Source organism: Dermacentor silvarum, chromosome 1 (genome assembly GCF_013339745.2).
Source record: "Dermacentor silvarum isolate Dsil-2018 chromosome 1, BIME_Dsil_1.4, whole genome shotgun sequence".
NCBI lineage: Eukaryota > Metazoa > Arthropoda > Arachnida > Ixodida > Ixodidae > Dermacentor > Dermacentor silvarum.
Genome location: NC_051154.1, coordinates 249,641,357 through 249,660,286, shown reverse-complemented (window position 1 = coordinate 249,660,286; position 18,930 = coordinate 249,641,357).

The following is an 18,930-nucleotide window of genomic DNA, read 5'->3' as shown; positions in this document are numbered from 1 at the left end:
GACTATGCTACTCCAACCGGCCCAAGTTTCTACCTTATTGAAGTCGAGTTAGGGTCGCGCTGGTGCGGGTTCTCACTCGACCCGCTAGCATCAAGTACCTTACCGCGTGAGTCATAATGTGGTCACAATACGCTATGCGAAACAGAATGGTTGCTGGCAGAAATGCGCAGCAGCGCTGAACATCGACATTTGTTTGATAATAATTAAGAAGATAGCCAATTAATCACTCATGTTAATTAACTTTAACTCACTACCTTATAGGACGCATGGTACTAATGTTTCGAAGTAATTCGGTGCTCAGAGCATGCCCACTTAGTCGGCACCTACGAGCAGCTCAGTTTCTAGCTGTTGGTCCCCAAAATATGGCACGAAATACATTGATATGCTGCATAGATTGGCGGCACATTACGTTAAAAAAAAAAAGGCTTTCCTTGCAAATCTACAAAGCCCATACGTTTCTCGGCAAGAAGTTTGATGACGGATATCTTCAAACTGGTGCTGTAGTTATAGCTTAGTGAATATGGCTTGAGCGTTGACTGGCCTGCATTTCGCTGTTACAATATGTGTCTTAAGATAATTAATTCTAAAGAGTAGCGAAAATTAGTTTTATTGCCGATTGTCACGTAAATTCGGACGTCATTCACTACTACGAATATTGCCAAGCAACAATTTTCTTTCTTGTTTCAAATCTTCCGATTTCGATCACGGAACCCAAGTAATTATGTAACATCGCGTCTCGCTGAAATTACCTTTACTCGGTGTCTCTGCATCCGCAGCTCTAGGGGCAGCTCTTCTTCACTAGAATCGAATTTGTTTTCAGATCAAACGTAGACCATCAAAGAACATCACTCCTCCCCCCTCCCCCCCCTGCCCAGCTGCTTTAGTTGTAGTTTGTTGTACTTTTATAATAATAATCGGTTTAATTGATTAACTCTCAATATACCGATTTATTCTGTAAGTTGTTTTCTAAGGCGTCATTCTTAGTCGAAACACGACATAGTGCATACGTAAGCCCCACACGTGCATATATAACCGCGTGGCTTCACGACGCTCGGGTAGCTTTTTTTTTTTTTTTTTTCGCACATGGCGGTTTTATAGCGCCTGCGCTAAGGGTGTGTGCGGTGAATGGCATCGCGCCATTCTCTCGCCTGGAGGCAAGCAACACTGCGCGTGTTTTGGGGCTCGCTGAAATGAAATGCGAAAAGGAAGGAGTGAATCAGGGTGGGGTGGTTGAAGAAAGCGGCAAGGATGATGATGGCAGTTGCCCCCGTGCCGTCGTGAAAGATAGCGTCCTTGGACTGTGGCCCTTGCCGCCTCCTCGCGCGGCGACCGAGAGCAAGAGAACCAACGAGCCGGAGAAGAAGCGGTAAAAGCTCCGCGCACGCACGCACACGCGCGCGCCGGAGGAGAAAGAGCGTTTGTTGCGCCGAGGAGGAGGACGAGGCTACGCACGCCGTGCCCCAGTTTCGCGCGGCGGTTCATTGCCCCCTGCGCAGCCGGTGTCCTCGAGCGCGCGCGCGCGCGCGCGCGTCACTGCCGCCGCCGGTTCCTGCCGCGCCGCGGCGCTGCGTCAAGGCGCAGGGTCACGTGACGTAACGGGACTTTTCCCCTCCTCGCGGCTAAAGCCCCTCCTCATCTCTCTCTCTTCGTTTCTCGCGCGCGGTATTTCTTCCGCTTGCGAAAGCTTCTTCTTTTTCATAATTTCTCGGAAGCCCCCCCCCCCCCCCTATCGCGCGGCCTAGTGCTGGTTGCTGGCTGCGCCCGATGCGAGAACGCGGGCGAATCGAATGATTGGCCGATGAAACGGCGAGAGAGCAGAAAACATGCGGCTTGAGCTGAGAGTGAACGAGCTAGTGCCCCCCCCCCCCCCCCCCGGAATGCGCTGACTGGCCAAAAGAAGGAGGCGCGTAACGCCAAGACTCTCGGGTATGGATTCTACGTGCTGTCGCAGCACCTGAGCGATGAACGCGTGCCGTGACACTCGCGCGCGCACAAAATCACGCGGTGTGGATGGGTGGGGTTGGCGCTGCAATTTTGAATGAACGCCATCATTCTGCGAGGCCAGGGTGTTCCAGTTTAGAACCTAAGAGGTGGTACCACGTAAGCTAATTGTTGTTCTCGCGTCACGGGCTGCATAACACGCCCTGATTCCTCGGGATGTGCGAATGCATACTCTATTGTCGGGCTACTATTAATATCACGCTGATTACTTGCTTCGATAACTCGTTTCGTACTATGCCACGCCATCATGTTCACTTTCAAGCTTCGGGGAAGTTTGGGGAAAGCAGAAATTATTATCTTAATCATAATTATTATTATCATTCCGCGGATTCGAACGTGACTTCACAGTAAAGACTGCAAGAAGCATAAGAGACGCTGAAGTAGTATGTACTACAATTAAGAAACGACACTTAAATTGCATGTTTTCAAGCGATTAGCGCCTTTCCTTCAACAGGAGCGATACTTATTTTGTAGTAATGGACTTTATTTCATTAAGCTTCGTTAGTGACGCTAACCTTTACTCTCGATACTCAGAGTTGTCCACGCAGGCTGCCGTGCGTTTCCCCAAGCATCCTCATAGAGGTACAGGAAAAATTAAAGAATGTCGTCTTCAATTTTTTAGCTTACTTATTCGGGGATATCAATTTTTTTTTAATGCTTCGCGAGCATGCAGCTCGGTTTTCGCGGAAATACTAAATACCGCGAGCCTTTATGTGGTCGTCGTAAATCACGATTTTCTGCGCTGAGGTGCTTACTACGTAGGCAGCTTCACACGGAAGTTTTGTTAGAATGTAGGCTGCGGTTTCAAGGCAGAAGTGTTTCCTTTGTCACTATGCGACGACTAGATGTGGAATACCCAAGCAATCGGAGGCGTCGTCATCCTTTGTTCCGCCTGGCAACAGGTACTCGAAATGCGCGTTAAGTGTCACCCTGCCGGCCCTGTAGATTAGGCAGGTCCCGTAGCTGCGCCACAGGTGGGCCCTGACTGGCAACCCGGAGTGCCAGGTGCGCTCTTGTCCGCGCATGACACTGGGAATGCGGCGTGTAGGCAGGCATTTCCTCTGTCGTCTGCCCGGCTGATTTTGCAAGAAGAAGAAATGGGGCCCCACTCTCCGTGCCTCCGAATGAAAATAAAATTCTCAGCGGGCAAACGCGAGGGGAAACGTGCTTGCGCGGCCGTGGGCGACGGGCCGCGGAAATGTGTCGGTCTCGCGGCAGCAGCCGCCGTTGCGAAGGGGGGGGGGGGGGGGGGGCGCCACGCTTCCTCCGACACTGACACGCTCGCAAGGTTATTGAACTCCCGCGCTGAAACGAGCGGGCACAGAGCGGAAGAGGGAGAGAGGCGTAGCCGAGGGAGAGCGCGCCGAGTGTGCGGGGCGGAGCCTGTCGCCCCTGGCAACTGATCTGCCACCGACAAAAGTGAAAACAGAGAGCGAGGGGAAGCCCGTTGATGGAGGAGGGACGAGCAAGCAGAAAAAAAAGAAAGAAAGGCGGGCGGCCTACTTTTGGTATCGCAGCCGGCGCAGCGGTGGTGGTGGTTCTCTCTCAGGAGGACAATGACCTCCACGCTAGTCGAACGAAAACACGCCGGCGGCCCTGGACGCTCGGCGCGAGCAGCGGCCGCCGCTCCACGGAGGCGCGGGAAGGAAACGGCAATAATGCGGCGCCAGGCTGCTCGGAATCTCCGCCGTCGTCGCCGATAAAAACTAGTGCGTGCTGCCGCCGCGAGGAGATTATGAAAATCGCTCCTCCGCCTTCAGTTCCTCCGCTTTCCCTGTTTCTTCTTGGGCGCTCTTGTGTGTGTGTTTTTTTTTTTCTTTCCCCCAACTGAGCTGCCACCCAATACACTTGAGTGGCGTTTTCCTGCTTACGTAAACGGCCCCACAAAAGAGCTTCTTACGTAAATACAGCTTCTGCTTACACCGTCCCTGAGTATCGAAAAACACCCCTTGGTCAGGAGGCCACGCCATCTAATTCGAAAACGGTAACATCGCCCTTCTCAAGTAGACAGTGAAACCGGAGAAGTGACCAGGTCAGCGTACAGGGCGCTGGCCCATGCGTTGGACAGGAAACAAGATGCTACAGCGCCGAGTGGCGTGTTCCGCGAAATGTGACCTGCGGTCGCACGTGGCCTGGAGATGCGTTGTAATCGCCCTACTGTACCTCGTTGGAGCTGTTCGTCGCCTGAGCGGCACCGAGTCGCCAGCGCTCATGGCGGCAGGTGCACACGCTCGCCTATAGGGGACAGGGAGTGAAAGGGAGATGCGCGCACAGGAGGGCGGCTCTCTAAATTTAGTGAAGAGCCCGGCACGAAGGGCGCGCCGCCTGCCCGGGCGTACTTTGTTGCCTAGCGGCCGACTAGTTGGGCGCAACCACTCGAGCGCAGAGGCGGCAGCGAAAGAGATACCCATGTTGCGCCAATGTAGGTCGACGGACCTGAGGCCGTCACAGGGACGGCCCACGCCGGTGACAGGTTGCGGCGCCACTCGCGGCCGAAACTCGGTCGCTTCGGCGCCGAAGTCGGCGGTGATGCGCGGCGCCGCCTCCCTCGCTGCATCCCGGGTCTGTCGGCCCTCTTAAGGCCGCGTCAAATGGTTGCCACATTTTGGGGATGGAGCCAGGTCTACCATACAGCACCACCCTTGTTCGTGGTCCTCTCGACCAAAAAACTGCGTGTCGACGGCGAGAGAGTCCGCCGAGCGCTCGGATTCTACAGTCGCTGCGCTCGTAGCTTGTAGTAAACTTCCATCGACCACGTGGCTGCGCCTTTCCGATGTGACACAAGTGTCTGCAGTGATACTCGAAGGCCGCTGAGAATGCGAACCTCAGTCACCCGAAAACTAGTCTTTCCATTTTGTTCCGCCAGGAGCTGAGGTTGCAATATACTGGACTCTCGATTCTTTACGACTGCCGGGGAAGCGCGCACGTGTTTCAGCCCTTCTTGACTTTAGAAAACAAGCAAGGCTACAACGGCGCGTTCTCCAGCTCACCAAACAGCGGAGGAATCTAGGGAGAGTGTTTGAAATTTGTGCAATGCTTTTTCTGTCTAAGCCTTGCCTGTAAATGTTTCGGTACGATGCATTGCCTAAACGTAGATATGGACGGTTGTTGAGTTCAGCTGCGACCTTAATCTCTTCTTCTCACACTTCACCAGTATAAACTAAAATATGGTTGACGTAGAAAGTTTCCACTCTGGCTGAAAAAATATCTTTTTTTTATTATTGGTCTTATTGCATAGCGCACGAGTACATAATTCATTGGTGCTGCGATGGCCCCTGTTTGTACTCAACCCTGCTACATACTGTCCCCACTCTCTTTTCTAGCGCCTGAAAAAGAGTGCCATTGTCCCCTGTAATTCCACTCTCGGCGTTACGGTGTTAGTTCTGCCGCAGTACTAGTCTTTCAGTGGGGCAGCATCCTTTCCAGGGGCGTTGGCATGTATGTATGTATGTATGTATGTATGTATGTATGTATGTATGTATGTATGTATGTATGTATGTATGTATGTATGTATGTATGTATGTATGTATGTATGTATGTATGTATGTAGTGAGTGATCTTGCGGATATTACTTTTATTTCTTCATAAGAAATAAATTGCAATGTATTCGTTTAGGGCTCATTATCGTGTGTTTTTAGTAGGGCATCATGCAACCTACTTTTAACCAATACAGATCGCGATTGCAAGTAATGCTTGTAATTTACGTTCCGACTTCTCTCAACAATTTCACTGTATGAGCAATCCAGCGGAATCTGCAGCAAGCAGATGCACGCTGTGTTCTTGCGATGGTTTGCTCCCAATATAACCAGCATAGGCTGCGCAGAGCCAAATGTAACTCAGAATATATATCGAGTTTCAAATCGGGCCATAGCACATTTCTAAACGTCGGTCACTCTCACGCGCGAAAGCAGCGCTCTCGCAGGTGAGCACTCGTGCTTGCGAACCGCAGCGATTGTCCCCGCAGTCACGAACGTGCTTTCGCACGCTGCGTCACGTGACATCTATATTTCGACACAACGAAGACGCTGTCCCCCGGGTGCAGGACCTCGGGTCTCATCGGGCGTCGCCCGCCTTCCGTCCGCCACATCGAGGGGGGGCGGCCCCCTCACTTCATTGATATCGGCTGTGCCGCCGCCAAAGACCTTGAGGCAGCGGCCGAGCGAGCGACGGCTCTGATAAAGTGTCCCGCCTCGACCAAGCGGCGGCGAAGAAACCCAGACCTTGAGCAGCGGCAGCCCAGGCAGGCAGCGCGCAGGAAGAGAGGCGATGGCGGCGGCGGCGGCGGCGGCGCTGCAGTCGGACGCGGAAGCGAGAGCGGGAAATAACCCGCTCCCGCGCAGGGGTGACTGAACCCGGCGAGAGAAAGGCGCCGCGTGGCCCAGTTTCCGCGAGACGCGCCCTCCGCGACGTCACGCTCGGCGGCCGGAAAGCGAGAGGGGAAAGGGGGGAGCGTTGCGCTCGCTCCCCAACCGCCACAGCGTCGACCGGGAGCGGTTCCGCCACGCTAGGAAAAGCCGGCGCGCCCGGAGCGCGCAGACGTTGTCCGGCGGCCAGGGGGCGCCGGGAGGGTTCGCCGCGACGGGGCCTCCGAAAATAGCCAAACAGCTCGCGCTGCCACCACCCCCTTACGCCAGCGATCCGATCTGGGAACTTCGGCGGCGGAACGCGCGCGCGTCACCGGCGCAAACAAACACGGCGTGCCCTCCCCTGTTTTTTTTTTTCCTTTCCTCCCCTTGGCACAAGCCAACCGATGGGCCTGGAAGTGGTCCGAAAATAAATCCTACCGCTCCGCAAAATGAGGTCACCGCTTGTTTTGCTTCTCGGCGGAAGAAAAGCGCTGCCCTGTGTTGTGCCCCTCGTGGCTCTCGGCGCTCTTCGGCAAGTGTGTCCGCAGGAAATACCACGCTTTATCTGTACACCGCCCCCCCCCCCCCCCCCCCCTTTCTGCATGCTCAGTTCGCGGACGCGGAAGGGCCCGCGGAGGCCATCTCGTTGAACTGCCTCCCCTTTGGCGGGAGGTAAAATGTTTCGCGTACGCCGCTCCAAAGGAGTCACGCTGCCGAATCGGAAAGCGAAATTCGGTACTTCGCCACCTGACGACCACTCGTTGTGGCGAACCGAAATAAAGCGACGTTTTCGGGTGACCCTGCGGAGAGAGAGAAAGAAAAAAAAGAATACGTCGGGGAAACGCCAGGCGCCTTATAAATAGCGCCCGAGCCGCCGCCATTGTCGGATGGTGGCAAACATTTAGGTCAAAGTTGGGGCGCCGAAGCCCTGACCCTCCCAGCAAAAGGAACGGCGCAATTAAAATAGCAGAGACGTCTGACGCACTGTTTTGGCGCCGCCCGCTTCCCTTGAGCAAGCACGGCCGCCAAGTGTGCGCTCGCGGTGGCGTTCGAGGCTTGTACCGCGAGGGGCTGCAGATTTCGCGCTCGGCCGTTGCTTATCTACTACCTTTTACACGTGTGCAGTTACGAGTGAGAATCGGGGGAAAAAAAACGAAGGAGCGACTGCTATTTTGTTCATATTCCGTCCTCGCCCCAGCACTGACTGCAGTAATCACACGCGTCTATTTAGCTACTATACCTGATGAACCATTTCAAAAAATTACTCCATTCTCAGAAATCCGGCGTCCTAAACTCCGAGACGGGACCCCGCTTCATGAAGCCCCAAATGTCGCCGTAACCGAGACACTTTAGCTTTTAATGGGACAAGTGTGGCCAAGTAAGTTTGGGACAGTTCGTGCTCATTCAACTGACTAGTTGCAATTGCCTAATGCAAAGTAGATTGCGCTGCTCATGCGCGAATGACTGTTTTGAAGTAGGAGAATAAAAGGAAGAGAAAAGAAACTTGAGAGATTATCGAGTGAGTGTAGCGGAAGTTATATAAATGACCACGACGGAACCGAAACCCAGGGACATTCTACTGAATCAAGCTCCGCCTAGTGGCGTCGTTTATCGTTCAGGTAAACACTGCTTCGCAAAGGCTTTTAGTGCGCTATTTGCGTTTTTTTTTTTTTTTGAATTTAAAACCCGGGGCAACACAATCGCCGAACTCTTTCATTCCAGTCATCCGTTTACTCGTTTTACTCTTTACTCTCGGCATTTATCATAATATAGCTTGTGCAACGTTTAAGAAATAGACTTCGGGATGTGCGTTCACGCGCGAGAGTGAGACAGAAAGAGTGCAGTCGGCGAATGACGATGTATAAATTGCGCTAGATATCTCGTTTCGATAGAAGGCGGCTTGCTTAAACACGGAAACCACCCTCATACAATTGCGCACATTGCACAAGTGCACGCTCGTCTTACTTGGATCCCACGAATTCTCTATTGACCAATTTATCAGTTGACGATTAACGCGTTAACCGATTAATCGAACGGCCAATCGATCACACTCCCAGGCCTGGTGCTAAACGCTCAAGCATATCGTTTGGATGTGTTTTGAGCTTAAAGGGACACTAAAGGAGAAAAATAAGTTGAGCCGTATTAGCAATCCACTCTATTGCAGTATAAAACACACACACACACACACACACACACACACACACACACACACACACACACACACACACACACACACACACACGCACACGCACGCACGCACGCACGCACGCACACGCACCACGTTCCCGCACCATGTGTTCATCGTGAAGTCATGGATTTCGATGGCGTCTGCTCGAGCGTCGCTAATTGTTTATCGTTAATGAAGGCCACTAATCTAAAGGAACCAACAGCTCAAGCTAGAAGATTACGAGAACTTTTACTGTGTTAACGAGGATCAAGTACGAGAAAATCCACTTGAAATCCGGAACATAAGATACGACCCAGTGGCGTAAACTTTTTTTTTCAATTGCATTTACATGAATGCGACGCTGGCGCATCGCATTCATGTAAACGTGGCTTTTACCTTTTTTTTTCCTTTCTCCTTGTCGGCAAGCGTGCTCACACCCTGCTGCACAGCACCCGACCGAAGGTGATGACCGCAGTACGGCTGGCCAGGGCACCTGCCACACGTAGTAACCATTCCGCAAACGAAACTGCATTCATAGCGTGGAAGTTGAAAGCTGTCCAAATTGCGGCGGGAACTCCGGAAACAGTGGGACATTGCCCCAACACACGGCGGGCAGCGTTGATTCCCCAAAGTGCCTCTGGGCAGCAACACAGGTGACCTGTGCTGGGCTTGACACGATGCGATACCAGCGCTGATGCGATAGCAGTGCTGATGCGATATCAGTAGCGCTGGTATCGCATCACTGTGCCATTGCATGAAAAGGAGTGCTTAACCAAGTGTCGACGCTAAAGAAGACAATGTCGACATACATGGTGGTTCAAATGATTCTATAATTAAATGTTGATTATATGTCTCTATTCTGTCTCTTTGCATTTTATTCTCTCATTTCGTACCGTGCCGGTATCATATTTCACGCGCACTTACGTCGACGTTGTCTTCTGTAGCGTCGAACCTTGATTGACCCCCCTCCCCTCGCCCCCTTTGTTTTTATCGAGACACCAGGTGGGCGGATCCCGGATGTAGTGCAGTCTATTGAGCAACGCGGCTAATTTTCGACTGTATTGGGGCTAATTACGCCCGTACCATTAATGTTACCCGGCATGCGACTAGTTTACGCTTCTTCACAGGCGCCGGCGAAGTCGCCTTCCAGGCACTTTTGCCACGCGCAAGCCTTGCATACTCCAAGCGAACTCGCTCCATTTCCCAAAAGTGTGCTGTACGGCGGCTTTGCCTCAACATGTATATTACTACGGCAGTGCACCCTTTACAGGGGGTATAATGCAATATTGTTAATTTTCGGCTATATTGGCGCTAATCACACCCGTGCTTTTAATTCTACCTAATATTCGACTAATTTTCCCTCCTTCACTCATTAAAACCTACATTTTTCTACCGTTTGTAATTTGCTACGACGCGCTGGAGGCGCGAGAGGGCTCCTTTTTTTCTCTGGAAGTGGGTACAATTAAGGTACCAGGATCCCAGATACGACAAACCCGTGAGAATTAAGAAGACCTCGCCTTCAAAAAAGGACGAGGCCCTGCGCCGAGGCCACGGAGCATGCGAAAGCGAGGGAGTCACAACCAGAATGGGTGGTTGTGCGGGGGAGCTGTGAGGTGTGATGTTTCAAACATTTTCACGCAAAGCCTGATATCCAGCCAAGCGGTGTAGCTTGCGGCCTTGTGTGATGCCCTGAATTTCATTGGAGTAGTGTACGAAAGTGTCAAACGGTTTGTCCAGCCCCAAATCACTCCAGATTATATCGCAGAGTCTTTTCCGCGCTATCCATTTTCTTTAAGCCATTTGTATGAAAGTGCTTCACGTGACCACATTTTGTTGTCGCACACACGCTCAGGCGCGGCAGCGCATCTATCGGTAATGGTGGCTACCAAAGCCACGATCCGCGGATTCATATCAGTAAGGTTGGAGGGGCGGCAAGGAAGCCTGCACCCCGAAACGTCCAAACCATCGTTGCGTAATGGCAGCTGATGTTGTGGAGCAAGGTATGCACCTGTTCCCGCTTGAAGCCTTTCAAGATAGCCGTGCGCTATACGTGCACATTCGGTCCGCCATTTACACAAGCCAGCTATACGCGGCTCCCGAGATACCTTCATATGAGACGCGTTGCATTACTCTGCAAAATTACAAAGTGCTGACTTTGCTTACGTGGCTATCGTGTTCACGGTGATCAATTGTTCTTTAGGCGCGGCGATTCCTGCAAGATGCACGCTTGACAGCGCATCTTTCACACTTGCGGAAAGGAAATGTTTGAGTGTAGAAATATCTTCCAATTTCCGTGGGCTTTCGCTCGGTTGTTATAGAGAACACATGTAAGAGAGCCACAGAAAAAAAAAAACAGACAAGCAGCCGTTGTTTTCGCTTTTGTGTTCGGTTAATCTGCACTATCCTGCACACAGTAATAATGATGATCTCTTCATTAAATTATTTAATTAAATTCTGGGGTTTTACGTGGCAGAACCACGATCTTATTATGAAGCACGGCGCAGTGGGTGAGCTCCGGTTTAATTTTGACCAATTGGTGTTCTTTAACGTGCACCTGATACTAAGTACACGATCGTTTTTTGCATTTCGCCGCCATAGAAACGTGGCCGCCGCGGCAGACATCGAACCCGCGACCTCGAGCTCAGCAGCACAACGCCATAGTCAGTGGGCCACCGCGGCGAGCGACGATTCCTTCAACAATGGCACAAACCCACTGTGGGGCCATAACTGGGTGGTATTATTATAACGCAAAATAAATTGAAAGAAACCGATCATAAATAAAGTAAAATGACACGTAATAAAGGTTATCAGCCTTGCACAAACGAGAAGAAATGATAATAGACAGTTTTAGTTTCACGTACGTAGAGGCTTTGCGTACGTAGAGCCTCCACGTGTAAGCAGTGCGCATGCGCAGAACGTAGCGGCCGCGCGCTGGTCTCACGGACGTACGTGAGATTCGATTCTTTGCGTGCGTTTCTTGCGCACGTAGACAGCTTCACGTGGGCGTTTCGCGAGATCACGAACAAGCGATAGCGTGCCGAGCGCGCGCAGACGGCTTGCATCGAAATACGGCGACAAGATGACTGGTCATCTTTTTTATTCCAAGACAACGATGACAGCAGTTAACGCTTGTACAACACACTTCCAGGCATTGCGGAGACCATCGCCGGCACGCATCAATGCACTTTACCGGCTTGGCTGAAATACTCATATTGGATTGAATTGGCTACTGCAGTGTTCATATTTCCCGATAGATGGAGCTACGTGGTTCCTCTTGGCGCGCGTCGCGTACGTGTAGCTAAAAGCGTTTTAGATTGTGTGCACGTAAGGTACGCAGACTTTTAACGTTTGCGTACGTGAAGTCCCTACGTACGTGTAACTAAAGCTGTCTAATAATAATAATAAAAGCTTGCTAGCGTGTTATCGCGGATCGCACAAGATCTTGATCGTTAGCCTTCGTCTGTAGAAGCGCTAAGCTTCTCTTGCTTCAAACGCTTTGAAATTCTGTCTTGTCATTACCATTTCACTAATCATTCCTATGTTCACCCTTTCTATATGTCTTGTTAATGTTATTAAAAAAAGATGATTCGCCCTCAATAACCGTTTAGTTCCTGCTTGTCATGTGCGAAGTGCGCGAAGGTTGTGCGCCATGCGAGTGGGAGGAGAAAAGAAGAGGAAGACGACGGACACCTACTTATGGCACGAAGGGACCGGGCCAATGAAGAAAAAGAAGACGACGAACCGCCTGATGTGGCAAGAGCGAGCGGAGCCGCGAAATAACAAGAATAATGCAGCCAATCAGAAAATGACACGGTCTTACAGAAATTAAAAACCTAGAGAGTGCAAGACGCGGACGGGAGAGAGAGAGAGAGAGAGAGAGAGACAGAGAGAGCAAAACTCTCTTCAGCTCATGGTCATCAGAGCAGAGTTCGTCCGCCCATGGCCTTGCGGCATACCGGCGTCGATCAAGACAGCAGGTGAACGACTTCATAACACCAGGTGAACAAATAAGTTAACTTTGCTTAGGTCCACTGGCACGATATTTGAAGCTGCCTCAAGCCAGGAACCACTGATTTTCTGCCGATGAAGCACAACTACAAGCCAAGCCGGGGACGGGGGTATTCTGTAAGTGTCCACCTAGTGGACATGTCCATTCGTGTGCTGCTGAAATTAGGATTGGCTGGGCTGAGGTACGCGTGAGAAGGAGACAGGCGTGGACTATGGGGCTGGTTTGAAATCTATTCCTTGAAAAAAAAAAAGTGTAACAGAGGTAGCTCGCTTTAAAGCACCGTACTTCCCGAGTTAGCAGTTCATGAATGCTTGCGCCAGTTTTCGGTGCTTGTTCGTTTCATACTGTAGAGCAGAAGCGTAGAGCAGAACGTATAAACACCGACACAGTGACACAGAAAGATATCAAAGGACAAAGCGCGACTTAGGAACTTTTTATTATTTTTTGTTCGCGCTGTTTATTCCTTCGCTGACATTACGTTTCAGTTTAATATTCTCGTTCGGGCAGGTGGAAACGAGCACTGCCTTCGATTTTTCATCGCTATTCAACTTCGCGATTGCCCTTGGCGTCCATCGCATTGAAACAGTCGGCCGGCCGATACATGAAGCGTTGCTCTTCGGACTATTATTACTTCGGCTAATTTGCCTGCGCAATGTAATGCTTATTTTAAATAGTACTTAGTATCAGTTCTTTTATTTCTTCCGGTGAAATCTCGTCATTGCTATGCTCACCACCCAGTAGGAGCGTAGGCAGACGGCGTAACAAGAAATTGTCATCATCATGCCGTCATAGCAACAGCACACGTCGTAGCAAACGATTAAGCTAAATAAAGGCATACCACGGCCAGTTTTGGACCTCGGCACTTTTCAAGTTGTGTTTTGCGCCCACTGCAACCGACTGAATCGTCAAGATATCGGCATAATTCGTGCTTTGTAAACAAAATTAATGCCCCGCGACGCTGCATGCTGCAGTTGCAACGTAGGTGAGGGAGCGCAGCAATAAAAAGGGCCATAGACAACGTCACGTGGGATCGGCGTCGTGCCGTTAGTGAGATGAGGCGATCGAGATGAGGCGGCGGAGCGTCTGGCGCAATGGAGACTTTCGCCAGTGACGTCTCTGCAGTTCTGGCAAAAAGTCAATAAAAAAAAGTGCCTGGGTCATCGGCGCGCCACGTTTTAATCAGCGGCCTAGTATATCAGCGTTCGCGAAGGCAAAGCAAAAGCCGTTCATGCACAACAATGCGAGTGCGGAGAAATGCGCGAGTTTCTGGCGCAATCTAAACCAGCCATCGCTCTTGATTCTCCTGCAACAGACATCGGTTCCATCTTGTCGTGTGCGATAAGGCCGCGAACAGACGGTTCGCGGGAGCATACATTCGCGCCCTCCTAAACGGAAGCTGGACCAACGGCGCTCATCCGGCGGTCCAACAGCCGCATTCGTGAACAGAGCACAGCCAGGGCGTTTACGGCACGGCTCACAACTGACGCGTACTGATGGCTGGTATAACCGTGCAAAGCACGGTTTCCGCATTTCTGCCTTGTATCGAGAATCGCTGCGCCGCGCGGGCACAGAGACTCCTCGGTCAAGTGCATCGATCTGGAGGGAATCCGTGGAAGTCGACTTTAAAAGTAACGAGGAGCACGCTCATGACCATTCGCGCGTAGAAAACAAGTACACTGACGATCGGGCCTCCTTGTCTTATAGGCGAATTATGCCCCCGTGCATTCTTCACTTTCATTATAAGGGAAGGTAAAAGTGCCTGAGTGGAAAAAAAATTAGAACTGACAGGAGCGAACAGACGCGGCTGCGATACACTCTTAGCACCGACAAGAAAGGAAGAGAAAAAAAAAAGAAGAAAATAATAGATGAGTACCGTATTTTCGACAGCGTATAACATAGGCCGGAGGAGTCGAATAAGATCGGCGCGGGGAAGTGATTTGCTGCGCATTAATCACCCGATAGAAGCGCCTCGCCAGGCAAACAGATCGAGAGTGAGAGAGCGTAGAAAAAAGAAGAAGCTACAGAGAAGGAAGGCGAGCGAGAGAGCCCGGCGAGCGCCCGTCTTCCTTCGCCTCCCACTGAATCCACGCCTGCTCCTCGGCAGGTTTGCTCGGCCTTTCGCCCAGCACGCTCAAGCAATATACGTCGTGCGGCAACGCGTCCCAGAGGCTTATGGCTGCTGCCTCTGGCGGCTCCTCAGCGCGCGCGCACAAGACGAATGAAATGGGAAATGAGATTAGATGCGCGTCCCCACCGGGCCTCCGCAAAGCGTCGCAAATGGAGCGACGGTTAGCGCGCTGCAAGCCCGCGCACACCCGGCCCGTCGCCATTCATTCGTTCGCTCTTCCGTTTCCGCTACGCGCGCCCTATAGCGAGCGTCGTCGTATGCTACGCCGAGCAACTTCCATACATAGGCTCGCTGATGCACTTTCTCTTTCGGGCAAGACGTTCCAATTACGCAGAGCAACAAACAAACAAACAAACAAACAAACAATTAAGCAAGCAAACAAATAAACAAACAAGCAAACAATTAAGCAAGCAAACAAATAAACAAAACAAACAAAAGTTACGAAGATCCCACGCACTGCGGAGTGGACCGGAAGCTTCTTTTACATTATTGCAGATCGTTTTTTTTTTTTTCGTTGTGTAGATGCTAAATTGATGTCAGGCGTGTGATGACACTGCTTGTGTTGAAGAAATACACGAGAACGCATTAGGTCGACTTCTTCATTCCTTGAAAGATGCGAAGTTACGTCACTGCTTCACATTTTATTTATTTATTTAGTCATACTGTTAACCCTCTCTTGAGGGTCGTTACAGGGAGGGTCAGCAATTGAATTACAAATAGAACAAACATTGAAGATCATTTGCGGGAGAACGTTTGTAACACATAGAACATCTGTAGAAGAAACGCAGTTTCTTCTACAGATGTTCACTGTAGAACAAAACTCACTGTCGCTTTTTCTGCCTCGTTGAATGCCCTTGTCTGGCAATGGGATCGTGATGCTGAACGCCAATTGTCCACATCGGTGTAACGCGGAGCGATCAGCAAAGGCTCCATGACCGTTTTGACTGTAGTTTCGACTTGGCACGCGGCATCGATAGGCGCGATCGTTCGTGCGTATACATCATATTGGTCTGAACATCGCTAACAGAAATCACAATTCGAAGCTCAGCTGTCCAGCAGGCAGTGGCACTGTTTCACAGTGTTGACGACTTGGACTACGCGTGACGCGCGCTTGCGCACGATTTACAGCCTCAATAATGCGTGTTTAGGAAAACACTTGAAAAATACTCCTTGACGTGTGCCTTCAGGTGCAGAATGATATTTACTTGATGATCCAAGGCCTCTGCGTTGCGCGCTACAAATGTGCTTGTAATGTTTCCGAGGGACATAATTTTAAGACCATGTAAATTACTTTCGTTCGCCTGTTTGTCTCTCTCGCGCGCGTGCGTGGGTTTCTCTGTTTCATCTTTCCTTTTGCCCACCTGGAGCAGCATGACCAGCTTTTAAGCTAAGTGATTCTTTTCAGCGTTTACCTGGCCTCACTCTCGCACACAAATACACGCGTGCGTAATAAGTACACAATGTCACTATAAGATAACGGTTAAATTTGCGATCAATTTCGTATTATTTATTTTTTAAAATGATAATGAAAAAAATACAACTGTTGGCCGGTGGGAACCAAACCGTGTTTATGTACACGCATATATAACCTTGTCCTGGGAGATTATAGGGTGCCTTGATTCCCGCGCGGCGCGCGCATCGAGGCACTCTATGGGCGATTGTTAGCTAGTGCCATTCGCGGCCACTCACACGAAACCTCGATTATAGCATTCATTCATTCATTCATTTACGATTCACCGCATCTAGCGCTCATCCACGTGTTCCAGGTCCTTGGGAAAACTTTAAATTTTAGTATAACAACATTCAAGAAAAAAAATTTTTTTTTGTTCAGGTACTCCGTAGATCGTGAGTGACAAACCAGTTGAGGGATCATTTCTGAAGTACACATTCAAAATTTATTTCACAGCGGTTCTGGCAATGGAATCGTCATGCTGAACGCCAATTGTCCGGATCGATGTTCGTTTTGATGAGCGATGAGCGGCCGTGCTGCTCCACGCAGACATCATTGCGAGGATAAATCGCATCGAATGCTTTGCTACGACCATTTTCGCTGCGCCCTCTATACGTGTGGGATATCTGTGAGCCACGAAAGAAAGAATACTTACGTAAATGTTTGTGCCACGTTGCAAAGGATTGAACATCGACAAGTTCGTGCACTATATACGCAGGCTTTCGGCAATATGAAAACACGTGTCGCTGTGCTGAGAAAACGGAGCATTACAGCGATTGCTGGTTCCTGTCACGTTTGCATCAACCTTTCGACGAACCGGGCTCGCCACTATAATGGGCAGACGACACGGTATAAACGGCCATAAATATTTGGCTGATAGGACTTTATGCTCCACACTGTCATATAATGGTCGTATAGTAAAGTGCCTTGGATTAATTTTGACCACCCGCGGTTCTTTAAAAAGCGTGCATCAAAATCCCAGTAGAAAGCAGTTTTTTTTTTTTTAACATTCCGCCATAGCGTCGCAGTGCGTTTGCCAAGTCCTGGAAGCGACGCCGTGCTTAGCAGAAACTCGTCAGAGCTTCCGAGCAGATGTCAGAGCTTCCAGCGTTGTATGGCTAAATTAAGATGTTCGTCTCGGAGAGATATTCTATGCTTAACGCGGTATAAATTGCAAGTGGGGGTGTACAGCTTGTGATGCGTTACGCACCACCTTTTCTTTCTTCTTTCTTTTTTCTCTTTTTTCTTTTGCGAGTGAAAGAGAAAACTGATAGCGCACGTGGCATTTAGGAGTGTTTCACGAAGGAATAATGTCGCTTGCCAAGGCTCCGACATTTGTCCTGTTCATTGTCATCGTTCATTCACACGCGGCTTTCTGTTCTCTGTTACACACGATGAAACATCTATCTGCTAAGCAGTTTCGGCAGCAGATAAAAGCGAACCTAGTTCTAAAGCTTCTAGAAGGGAACTTTGGAGATTGTGGAACAAATAAACAAAAATATAAGTCGATGAACGCTGCTTCTGAAGGGCGATACACGGAACTATTTGGTCGACGAAGTTCGATGCCGTGACGCTGAGTCTAATTTCTCCTATGTAAGCTCAGTCCACTTCCGTCATTTCTATTTATGTGCGCCCATGTTGTCTAATATGTATGTCATACTTATATCGGTGTGCGTTTTGTTCGTCTTTGCGCACGGGTGTTACGTCATCTGTGTATTTTCCTCAGCTGTACGCCTGTTCATCTTGAACCACACCGCAGCCTCGCGTGCGTCTTCGGGGCTCAGTCTAGTGTGTGGTGCAACTTGCTCTCGCCTTTTGTCTCTCTATGTTCCACTGTGTCCAGGACTGCCTGCGGACTTCATTTACTCTCTTTAGATAACTCTGGCCTAGATTTTGTGAACGTATGACGTTTCTTATCTTACAATGTTTTCTTATTGTGTGAACAGGAGTACCTGTCACCGTTATAGGGTGACTAAATTTCTTTACTTTAACACAACAACAATTGATAACGGTAACCGTGTTACATTAATTTGTAGGTAACGTACGGCGGTAACGAGTTTCTATTACTTGAACGAGTAAGATATTTACTTGCTTTCTTTCGGTAACGCCTACAACACTGTATTTGGGTGCACGTTAAAAAAAAAAAAAGCTCTTGATAAGAGCAGCGCGAACAACCACACGATGGAAAGGACGAACCCAGCGCTGACTATCTACTGCTAGATTTTTCTAAACAAACTCAGGTGGTCGAAATTAAACCGGAGTACGCACACACAGCGCATACAACAGAGAGAGAGAGAGTGATAATGAAATATAATGGGCAAGATGGTTGACTAGAAAAAAGCATCCACTTATTACTCTACGCTGGAGGAGAGATAAAGGGAGATACAAAGGCAGAAATAACTAAAGCGACCACCAAAGAGGTGCGTAAGGATGCAACATTTCACTCTGGGCCGTTGTTGCGAGTTACGATAGAAGCGTGAAAAAACAATAGAGACGAGAGACGAGCGTGTTCTTCATGAACCAGTGAATTCTGCGCTGGACATAAGATGCTAATAAATACGGGATTCCCGAAAATTACGGTACCTCGAGACGACAGATCTCTGCGACCGTTTATAACTCGACGTTCACTTTCACGTGTGCGCGCAACTAGTGCTATTTCTTTCGCCTTCTTTATCCCTCTTTTTGTCCCCATATCCCTTCTGCCCCAGAGCAGGGTAGTAAACCGAACGTGCGCCTGGCCAACCACTCTCCTTTCTTGTCTCTCTTTTAAAATCGATGCATTCACTGTACGCGGCGCGGTTATTACGCCACTTTGTGTGCACAGACGAA